The following is a 9731-nucleotide window of genomic DNA, read 5'->3' as shown; positions in this document are numbered from 1 at the left end:
ACTGTAGAAATCTGAGGGATGTATGATCCAGGGTACTTGTGAGGTTGGTGGCTGAAGACATTTGCGAGCAGAAAAGAAAAGAACCTCCTTGGCAATACCAGTCAGGTAGCCTTCCTCTGAGAGAGTTGTATTCAACTATTAAAAAAAAATAAGATTATTAAAAGTGATATTGGCATATTTGGTTCTGACACCTCACTGACTGCCTTGTGTTACTCTCACCTTGCACTGTCTTCTACTGCTCATCTAGTAATTCTAATATTCTAATATTAACAAATGTCCAGTCTCATGATTTTGCCTGTGTCTTTGGTCTAATTTCTGGCTTTTTTGGGTTTTATGTGCTACATTTGTATCTTGAAGAGGGGAGGGCAAGGGTAAGTCTAAAAAAAGAAAAAAAAAAAAAAAAAAAAAGAGGGTAAGTAGCAAGATCTGTAAAACAGATGTGCCATAAATGGGCTACCCCACAAAAACTGACACTCATACTAATAGTAAATACTAAATAAATACTAAGATAATACAAATACTAAAACTGACTATCAGAAGACTGGAGGAAAACAAACCAACCAAACACCAGCAAAAGTGCTTTACTAAATTTCTTTATTGACTTCTGTGCATATATATATATATATTATAAAGATGGGGTACATTAGCAACAGCAGCTAAAGTACAGGTAAGTTTAGATACAAGAAATATTCTAGAAATATTTGCTGTACAGACTCCCCCTACTCGGGGTCTGCAAATCCTCTGCAGCCTGCCATGAAGATGTTATAATGGATAAGATACTAAAACAATATAAAAGCAGACAATAAGGTCATAATAACAAACAAATGCATTTGAATCTCAGGTGCCCCAGTTCCAGTGGAGGATTCAGTTTTAACTGAAGCAGATGAGGAAAAGAAACCCCAAACAAATACAAAAATCAAATTACTGCCCCAAGACAGAAACAGGGTATTGTGAGATGCTCTTCTGGACAAGTGGAACAGAATAATTTAATTCAAGCCAATGAGGAGATGAAACTGAGACTTCTCTACTAACAGCATTTAGTTTCTCAAACCTTCAATATCCCATTCATACAAATCCAGCTAACAGCTGTCAGAAGAAAAATCAAGTCCTAGCCTAGGCTTTATAAAAAAATCTCAGTGCGACATTCCACATTCATTTTTTAGTCCATGAGTTTCTGCACTTGCATATAACCAAAAGCTTATCTGTATTGCACATCAAGTGTTTGCAGAATCAAGTCAGATGTGAATTAAATGTATGTCTCCACCTGGTCATTTTTGTTGTCTAAACTAGGCCAAACTCCACCTTTTGATGCAGGAGTTTGACCCCATGTATTGATGCATGCACTGATATAGTTGGATGGTTGCTGAAATGACAGGATTAAGAAAATTCCAAATAAATGGATATATGTCTTGTCCACATATGGAGAGTTCAGAGATTTAACAGAGATCTGGGATGACATAACTGGAGAGTGATCAGACTGATGGCACGTCTTCATTTTGTCTCTTCAGCCAAAATAATGTAAAATAAAACAAGCACTACATCCTGTTGAAGAAGCAGAACGTTCCTGCGCTGACTTATCTGGAAATAAAATGTTATAAATGAAATTAGAATTTTGACAACTAGGTCCCTTGGGTTAATGGCAGTTTAATTAAAAATAAATACAATTTAATAAATTTAATAGTAATTTGGTATAAAAAATACAGTTTAGTAAAATAATACAATTTAATAAAACTTACAATTTATATATATAATTTGCCAGTAATTAAGTATGATTAAAGCGTATGTAAAACCGACTGGGTTACTGGGAGGGCTTATCACCTCACCTCACATACAAAACAAAGCACTTCAAGCTGAACTTATATACTGTATGCTTATACATATTCATTAATTTTCCTGTAAGTTTCTTCTTATTTCCAGTTTTTCTGACTTTACATCACTTTCCTTCATGGCGCATGCCTCACTTGTTGTTTGGGGATCTTCAGTCTTCTTTTGGTGGTCTTTTGGCCAAGGCTTCTCTTCCTCATTGTCCTCTGGATAACCTGACAGGTCTACACGTGTGTACTAAGCGTTGTGTTATGTAAATTTACTAATAAGTCTTATATTTACTGATTTTTAGGCCCAGTGCCTAAAGTCATTCTAATTTTTTTCCATCTCAAGGCTGTTTTTGTCTTGGGACATCACTTATCTTCTAAACTACATCCTGTACCTCAATTTTAACATGTAACATCTGTAAAGGGGTGCATCTGCCTTGTAACACTGATTCTTTTGACTGCTTCTAATAAAAACATTAATAACAGTTACAGTTTAGTTAGCACTAATCAATTCCATTTATTACAAAAAGAGAGAAAACTGGTAGAATTAGAGTTCCTCACTGAAGCTCAATCTGTGCTGTTACCGTGTCTGCATAAAAATACCAGCCTTTGGTTTGGGAGAAGGGAAGGGAAGGGAAGGGAAGGGAAGGGAAGGGAAGGGAAGGGAAGGGAAGGGAAGGGAAGGGAAGGGAAGGGAAGGGAAGGGAAGGGAAGGGAAGGGAAGGGAAGGGAAGGGAAGGGAAGGGAAGGGAAGGGAAGGGAAGGGAAGGGAAGGGAAGGGAAGGGAAGGGAAGGGAAGGGAAGGGAAGGGAAGGGAAGGGAAGGGAAGGGAAGGGAAGGGAAGGGAAGGGAAGGGAAGGGAAGGGAAGGGAAGGGAAGGGAAGGGCTTGGCTTACCCTGCGTGGCAGCAGGGTCAGCGGCTGTAACATTTCACCGCCAGCAGGATGACCGTGACCAGCAGAAGCACGGCGCAGAAGAGCAGGGTGAAGACAGCGTAGCACCAGGGGGAGTTCTCCGAGCAGGTCACTGCCAAAGGGACAAGAGACATGGGTGTCACCGCGGGTAGAAGCAAGGCAACTTTTGTTCTGGGTTACGGGAGTATGAAAAATCATTGTCCCTCTTGCTATAGACACCGCACCTGTATATCTATACAGGTTTATATGTATACAAACCTGTGTGTGGCTATTAAAATCACACTTTCAGGGTCAGAAAAAAACCTTTTCCTGGCCACTCCTTAATTTTATCATCACAGCCACTGAGAAGAAACCTAAAAATTCGACCTCTTGCCTTTAGTGGCAGAGCAAAGCTTTGCCAGCACTGCTGTGCCTGCGTTTTGCCGCGGGCACACACAGCACTGCCAGTGTTTCCCACTCCGGAATATGCCCTGTCTTTTCCTTGGAAAATGGCTTGCAGTGCTTGTGCTACGCTGTGTTGATTGTCTGAGGTTACTCAACTGAAGACTCACAAGGAAAGCTTGAAGGTCCCATTCAGGCTTTTTCAAAAGATTTTATAGGTAATTTGAAATTCTAGAGATCCTTCCCAGATTACCATAATTTTTAAGTACATCAAAGACACTCTTGCTTAACTGGTCTTTAAATCCCTGCCTCCATCATTTTTTCCTCCAGCTTTAATCCTGACTGGGATCACTGTGTTCATTTGATCCCCATTCCTTAATGCTTCCCATTTAAGCTGCTCCCATATCTAAACAAGAATCAGAACAAACATTTGGCTTCTGTGGTTCTGAAGAGGTTCCAGTTAAGAATGTGAAGGGACAGAGCTCTCCTAGTAGCATTTATCCATATGTAGAACATATATGGATTTTGATATTCCTTGAACAAAATTTTAAAAACCTGAACAATGTAGCCAGAATCAGAGAAAGGAAGAGAGGAATTGAGGTCTGGGAGGTAAAAAGGAGCCCAAAACAGACAGGTCAGTGGCTCTATATCAAAACTGCATTACTGACAACACTTTCCATGCTGCATTCCAAGCCTGGTTTCACTGGGATAAGCTCATAGGGCATTTCAATGAAGCCAGTAAATTAGTTTTTTCTTTGTAACAGGGTCTCCACCTGGGCCACTCTCTTGTCTGCCTGACTGCCAGTTTTATTCAGAAAAAAAATCTGAAGCTTTCGGTTTCCTTTTCCTTGTTGTGAGGCCAAATTAAACCCCAATGGAAATGTTTGTTTGCACTGGTATTTCTCACAGCTAGCATTTTTTCCATACTTATATCAATTGCTCTTATGTCTCACATGAATGCAATATTCTGTTCTTCATTTTCACCTCATACACAAGAGTCAAAACCCATATCCAATCTATTGTTTCGCTTTGAAGAAAAAAAATTTCTTTCGGAGCTGGTTACACATTTTGAGACAGTTTAAAGTATCTTAAAATTTAACTTAAGAGACCATTTTCTGGAATTGCCAAAAAGCTGTTCAGAATTTTTGCTTTTTGGCTATTGCTTTCCTAAAGTAACTCAGTTTTGCTTTAAATACTATTGTTGGCCTGTTAATTCACCCAAAATTCGTTTGGAAGTGAAAAGCAACACATAGAAATTGTTGCTAAAATGAACAGAAGACTTTTCAAATTACTCCAAAAATTACTGCAAATTGAATTTTTAGCAGGTTCTGAGCATCCTTCAGGAACGGGAAGCAGGGAAAAATAGGTTGAAATCACCTGTAGCAGAGAGGAAGTGACTCTCTCCCATACTCTGGAAAAATATCATGTTTGGCTGCTGAAATACAATAAGAAAACATGAAGGGTCCTGCGGTGTTGCTGTACCTGATTGTGTAATTTTGGGTGTGCTGTCAGGTCTCTCAGATCTCCATTTCACATTCACCTCAGCATATGTGATTGGGTCACCTGGAGGGATAAAAAGGGCTGAAAGTATTAGAAGAGGTCCTGCAACAATGGTTCTTCAGTGCAGTATTCTAAACAAACAAACAAACAAATAAAATTAATTTATTAAATTTTAGACAGTTTTACAAATCCTTCTAGGTGACTCTCAGTTACCACACACTGAGCTACTCTATTAATAATTCCGTTTTTTCCTTGTCATCCCATATCTTATACACACATTTATATATTCTGTCAGTCTTTAAGCAGAAGTTAGTCATCTGACAACATTTCTTTCAACATTTTTTTTTTCTGTTTACTTCTTAATAAACCACAAGTGTGGCTGTGACACTCATGGATCACAACCATTATAAAAAGTTCTTCATCCTGTGTTACAAGACTTTTGCAACCAACAGAGAGCATAAAAAGTGTTGTCAGGGTGGGTTTCTCCAAAGGTGTGGAATGTGTCACTGACCCCAGCAGTTTTTGGTGGGTGTGGCAGCAGAAGGAAGGAAGGAGATCTATTTTTACATCAACTGCAACACACCACAACCTCCAGATTTGCCTGCTTTGCACGTTTCGCCTCATTCTCCAAGAGCTACTTTCAAAAAATTTGCTCACTGCTAGTGTATTAAATAAGATTTTTTTTTTTTGCCTGAAGAAAAGCAACCTCTTAAAGGTGCCAGAGCTGCTGAGATCAACCTTAGATTTACTAAAAATATCAAATCCAACCCATTTTCAGAACTAAGCATCTTTCACAGGCAACAGCCGAGTGGTCAGAACAATTTCACAGCGTCTGGCAGAAGATGAAGGCTCCGTTTTCTGCACTTGTGATGTACAAAAGTACAAGTCTGTACAAGTACAAAAGTGATGGAATACACAAAGAAATTAAAGATTGTGAAAATGTATAGGTATGATTTTATATCCATAAGAACATGAAAAGATATTAATTCTATAGACAGGTGATTTTTTTTTTTCTGCTATATCTCACTAGGACACACTGGTGCTATTAATAGGTGCCAAACTCAAGATGGATTTAAAATATTTCTTCATGCAAGGTGTTACAATCAGCCTGTGGAAGTCCTTGTTTTAGGATGCTATTTAAGTAAAGCATTTTTCGGGACACCAACAGGGATGCAAGATTCACAGAAGTGACAAGAGTATAGATATTTCGATTGAAAATATTAAAAAAAATATTGTGACAGGCTAAACACCATGCTGGCATACTCTAAAAAATAAGAATAGCGTTTTGCGTGAAATTTGGTTACTTAATTAGCCTCATAATTGGCCATTAGAATTTTTTAGAGTCTGAATTTCCAAGCACCTTATACTGGCAAATTTCAGAAGTATGATCTTGGCTTAGGGGGCTCACAGAATAATTTATACAGCAATTTCTAAACATGATTCACTGAAGTGAATTAAAAGCTGTGTGGAAGCACTTAAAACTAACATATAACAGGAAAATTAAAGGACAGGTGAGGAAAAAAAGAAAAACAGATGGAACAGACTTCTACACTCTCCAAGTCTGAGACATTTTCACAGTGAGTTGTACTGGGCATGAAGGTGCATCTCAGATAAATCCTTAGGGGACAGTTCTACACTGGAGTGCCAAGGATGGTCCTGTCACTGCAGCTCCTCTGCAGAGAGCTGATCACGTAATTTAAGAGGCAAGCTGAGTTAACAATGAAAGACAAAGAGTTCATACCCATACAGGTGCTTTTTGTACTCTTTTCCAATGAGTGAATATACATATCTAATTTCTAAAATTAAATATTGCTTTACTGACATACTCAGGACATGTTTTTCTTTCCTGTTGGAAACTCTTAATATTTTCCATGCTCAATACTTACAACAAGAAAAGATTATTTTTGATCAGAATTAAAAAAGTAAAACCTGATACTTTTGTTTTAAAACAATGAATTATTTCCTACCTAAGTCCATTAATGGCTATATTTTGCATATTATTTTTTGAAAATAATTTTTTTAAGCAGTACAATTTTATAGTTGAAGGCGTCAGTATGTTATACACAAATTGCAGTACTAAGAGTTTTCAAAATTACAGAAAGTGCTATTAAATCTTGACTTGTATTTTTCTCAACACAGAACTTTCAGAAGAGGAGGGACAGAGACAGAGAAAGAGAGAAAAAACAAAAAGTATGAAAAAAGAGAAACAGACCTATCACTTTAGAATTTAAAAGTATTTCTGGTTTCTAAGAAACTGTATCAAATTAAAATACAAAATGTAAGTGGACTACAGGAGAGAGAAGTCCATTCAGTGAACTTCAACTCTCAATGGGTTTCCAGTAATCTGTATAAAGCTCTTCAATGTCTGAACATTAATGTGTTTAAGAAAGATCCTATTTCAGCCATCTTACTGAAAGCCAGAATGGGATTTTAAAGGTCAATCTTCACTTTCGCTAGATTTCAGCATTCATTCTACCAATAAACATGAATTTGCCGCGCCAATAGATATATATAAAATAAACAGAGTGGGCTATTAATAGTTATAAAAGGTTTCCACATGACTTCAGCTGTTTGTGAACAATTTAAGAGAGTGCAAGATTTAAGAATATGTCAATGAACAAAGTAGGTAATATTAAGATAAGCTTTTTTTTTACCTGTATCTGAATCTTCTGAAATAAAATTCACTCTTTCCTTGGGTGACACCTTGGCGTAGAACACTTCACTTGACATTTCAGCTCTCAGGTCTGCCATCAAAATGGACTCACTGAAGAAAACACAGCCCCTATTTCTGACCTCCCCCCATCACACCACATTAGGTCAAAGAGGTGTTTAGATGGCTGCAAAGCGGAAGGAAACCAGAACCGTTTTTTTCAAATGTAAATTCTCACCTTGTGGCTTTTGACAAACAACACTTAATTCTTGTTCCCTTCTCTTGATGTATGTTCTGTTAAAAACTGAGATTTTGATCAATTTTCTCATAAACTGTGACTTTCAGACCACATCATTTTCATTTAGAACCTGAGCTGGCAACGTGCTGAGTGTGTTCATATTCTCCTCAAACCAACTGGACATTAAAATGTGTTTCAACAGAAAACTCAGTTCTTTATTATTAGATTGCTTATGTTTTGGTTATTATATTGCTTTCATTTGTGATTATCAGATCACTTCCTCCTAAACTTCCATAGCTTAGGGTTGAAACAAGAAAGCAATGATATGGGGAGGAACAGACAGAAGATCTGATATTGCTGAAAAAACGAATTTAATTATTTTTGAAATAATGCTTTTCTGAATTTTATTTTTTTAAATATTTCATACAGAATTAAATTATTTTTAAAAGTTAGTTTTAACAATGTTTCTATAAGGTCCACGCCCCTTTTTTTGTTGGATTTTCCTCCCCATAGAAATTTCTAAAGTTGGTTTGTTGGTTTTTTTTCTAAATTTTTGGGGTTTCTGGTAACTTAGAATGATACCAAAAATTTGAATTCTTCTCACAGAGGAACTTCTGCTCTTCAACTAGCTCTACACCATATGCTAATGCCCATATCCCTGGGGCACTGCTGAGCTCAGAATTAAACCAGGGCTTAGTCTGGCCTATGCTTCCTTTGCATGATGATCTTCAAATTTTCTCAATAAAGGCAGAAAATGGGGTTCTTTGGGGTTATCATGGTGGTAAGTCAAGGAGTGTGATGTTTTCCCCTCATGGGAACAGCCATTGAAGAAGGATGAACACTTTGGCATTTTCAGCTTATATTACTGAGATCTTTTTAGAATGGGCCTTCACTATCCTGGTAACTAAAAGGTTCTGCATTAATCATGGAATGGTTTGGATTAGAATAGACTTTAAAGACTATGTAATTCCAACCAGACCAAGCTGCTCCAAGTCCTGTCCAAACTGACCTTGAGGGATGGGGCAGCCACAGCTTCTCTGGGCAACCTGGGCCAGGGCCTCACCACCCTCAGAGGGAACAATTCCTTCCTCATATCCAACCTAAATCTTCTCTCTGTCAGTGTGAAGCCATTGCCCCTTGTCCTGTCACTCCAGGCCCTTGTCAAGAGTCTCTCTCCATCTTTCCTGTGGGTTCCCTTCAGGCACTGCAAGGCCACAATGAGCTCACCCCAAAGCCTTCTCTTCCCCAGGCTGAACAATCCCAATTGTTCCCTCAGCCTTTCCTCCCAGCAGAGCTGCTCCATCCCTCTGATGCCCTTGGTGTCCCTGCTGTGGCCTGGCTGCAGCAGCTCCCTGTCCTTCCTGTGCTGGATGCAGCCCTGCAGGGGGACCCTCACCAGAGAGGAGAATAACCACAATGTCTTCTTTCATGAAAAGGAGGACAGCAAAGAGAGAATGTGATAGTCTCCCATGCTGTGGAATGATGTGTTCTTTGGCTGCTGAAACAGAATGAGAAAATCTGAAGGGTCCCACAGTGTTGCAGTACCTCACAGACCTTTCAGGAGAAAGTGGGAGGACTGTGGAGGTACCAACTGGAAAAGCAGAATTTTGTAAACAGCTGAGATTTAGGCATCTCAGTGGTTGAGCAGAAGATTATGGGGTTAAAGCTTTTCTGTCCAAAGCAGCATGGAATCAATCTCGGGATGTTTTGGGTTGGAAGAACCCTTAAAGACCATCTAATTCCAGCCTGCTTCCAGTTCCAACATCTCTCACCTTCTAATTCCAGCGTCTTCCCCTTCCCTTAGCAGCCAGGTGATGGTTCAGTAGAAAAAGACATTTTTTGCTTGAGACTGCAGCCAAGTTGTTCTGAGGAAGATTCTTTAACAAAGTAGCATGAGGAAGGGATTTGTGCTAGTACTTGGGCACTAAACTGTCCTCAGTGCCAGTAATGCAAAGCCAGAGTAAATTTATTTTAGATATAAAGATGTACTTTTTGTTAGAAGAATTTGGAAGAAGGGTTTTTTTTCCCTCCTACATTAATCCTTTGCATTTGAATCACACAAAATAGTCACTAGATGTCTCTACTTCACCATAAAACATATCAGAATTTCTATTCAATTTAAACTGATGGAAATTTGAAGTGCTTGTGCAGCCTTTTTTTTTTTTTTTTCAGAAGTATGAGTTACATAACACTGACCTGTTTGATTCCTTGAGTTCTGCAGATAAACTTGCTCTGTC

At 38.5% G+C, this 9731-nt stretch overlaps 1 long non-coding RNA gene across 2 annotated transcripts; it reads right to left on the bottom strand.

Annotated features, from left to right (window-relative positions):
• Nucleotides 1–577: 577 nt before the first annotated feature.
• LOC111929854 (uncharacterized) lies at nt 578–8222 on the bottom strand. Of its 2 annotated transcripts, none has more exons than XR_002864881.2 (4): nt 7261–8222; nt 4589–4669; nt 2708–2837; nt 578–1578 (listed from the first exon to the last, which is right to left on the bottom strand). It is a non-coding gene; the product is annotated as an uncharacterized LOC111929854 (long non-coding RNA). The 2 variants fall into 2 exon arrangements; XR_015285683.1 differs by lacking the exon at nt 578–1578 and adding an exon at nt 1824–2048 and having other exon boundaries at nt 7261–7441.
• Nucleotides 8223–9731: the final 1509 nt, after the last annotated feature.

Source organism: Cyanistes caeruleus, chromosome 4 (assembly GCF_971803275.1).
Source record: "Cyanistes caeruleus chromosome 4, bCyaCae1.hap1.1, whole genome shotgun sequence".
Lineage (NCBI taxonomy): Eukaryota > Metazoa > Chordata > Aves > Passeriformes > Paridae > Cyanistes > Cyanistes caeruleus.
This window is presented reverse-complemented; position numbering and strand designations above follow the sequence as displayed.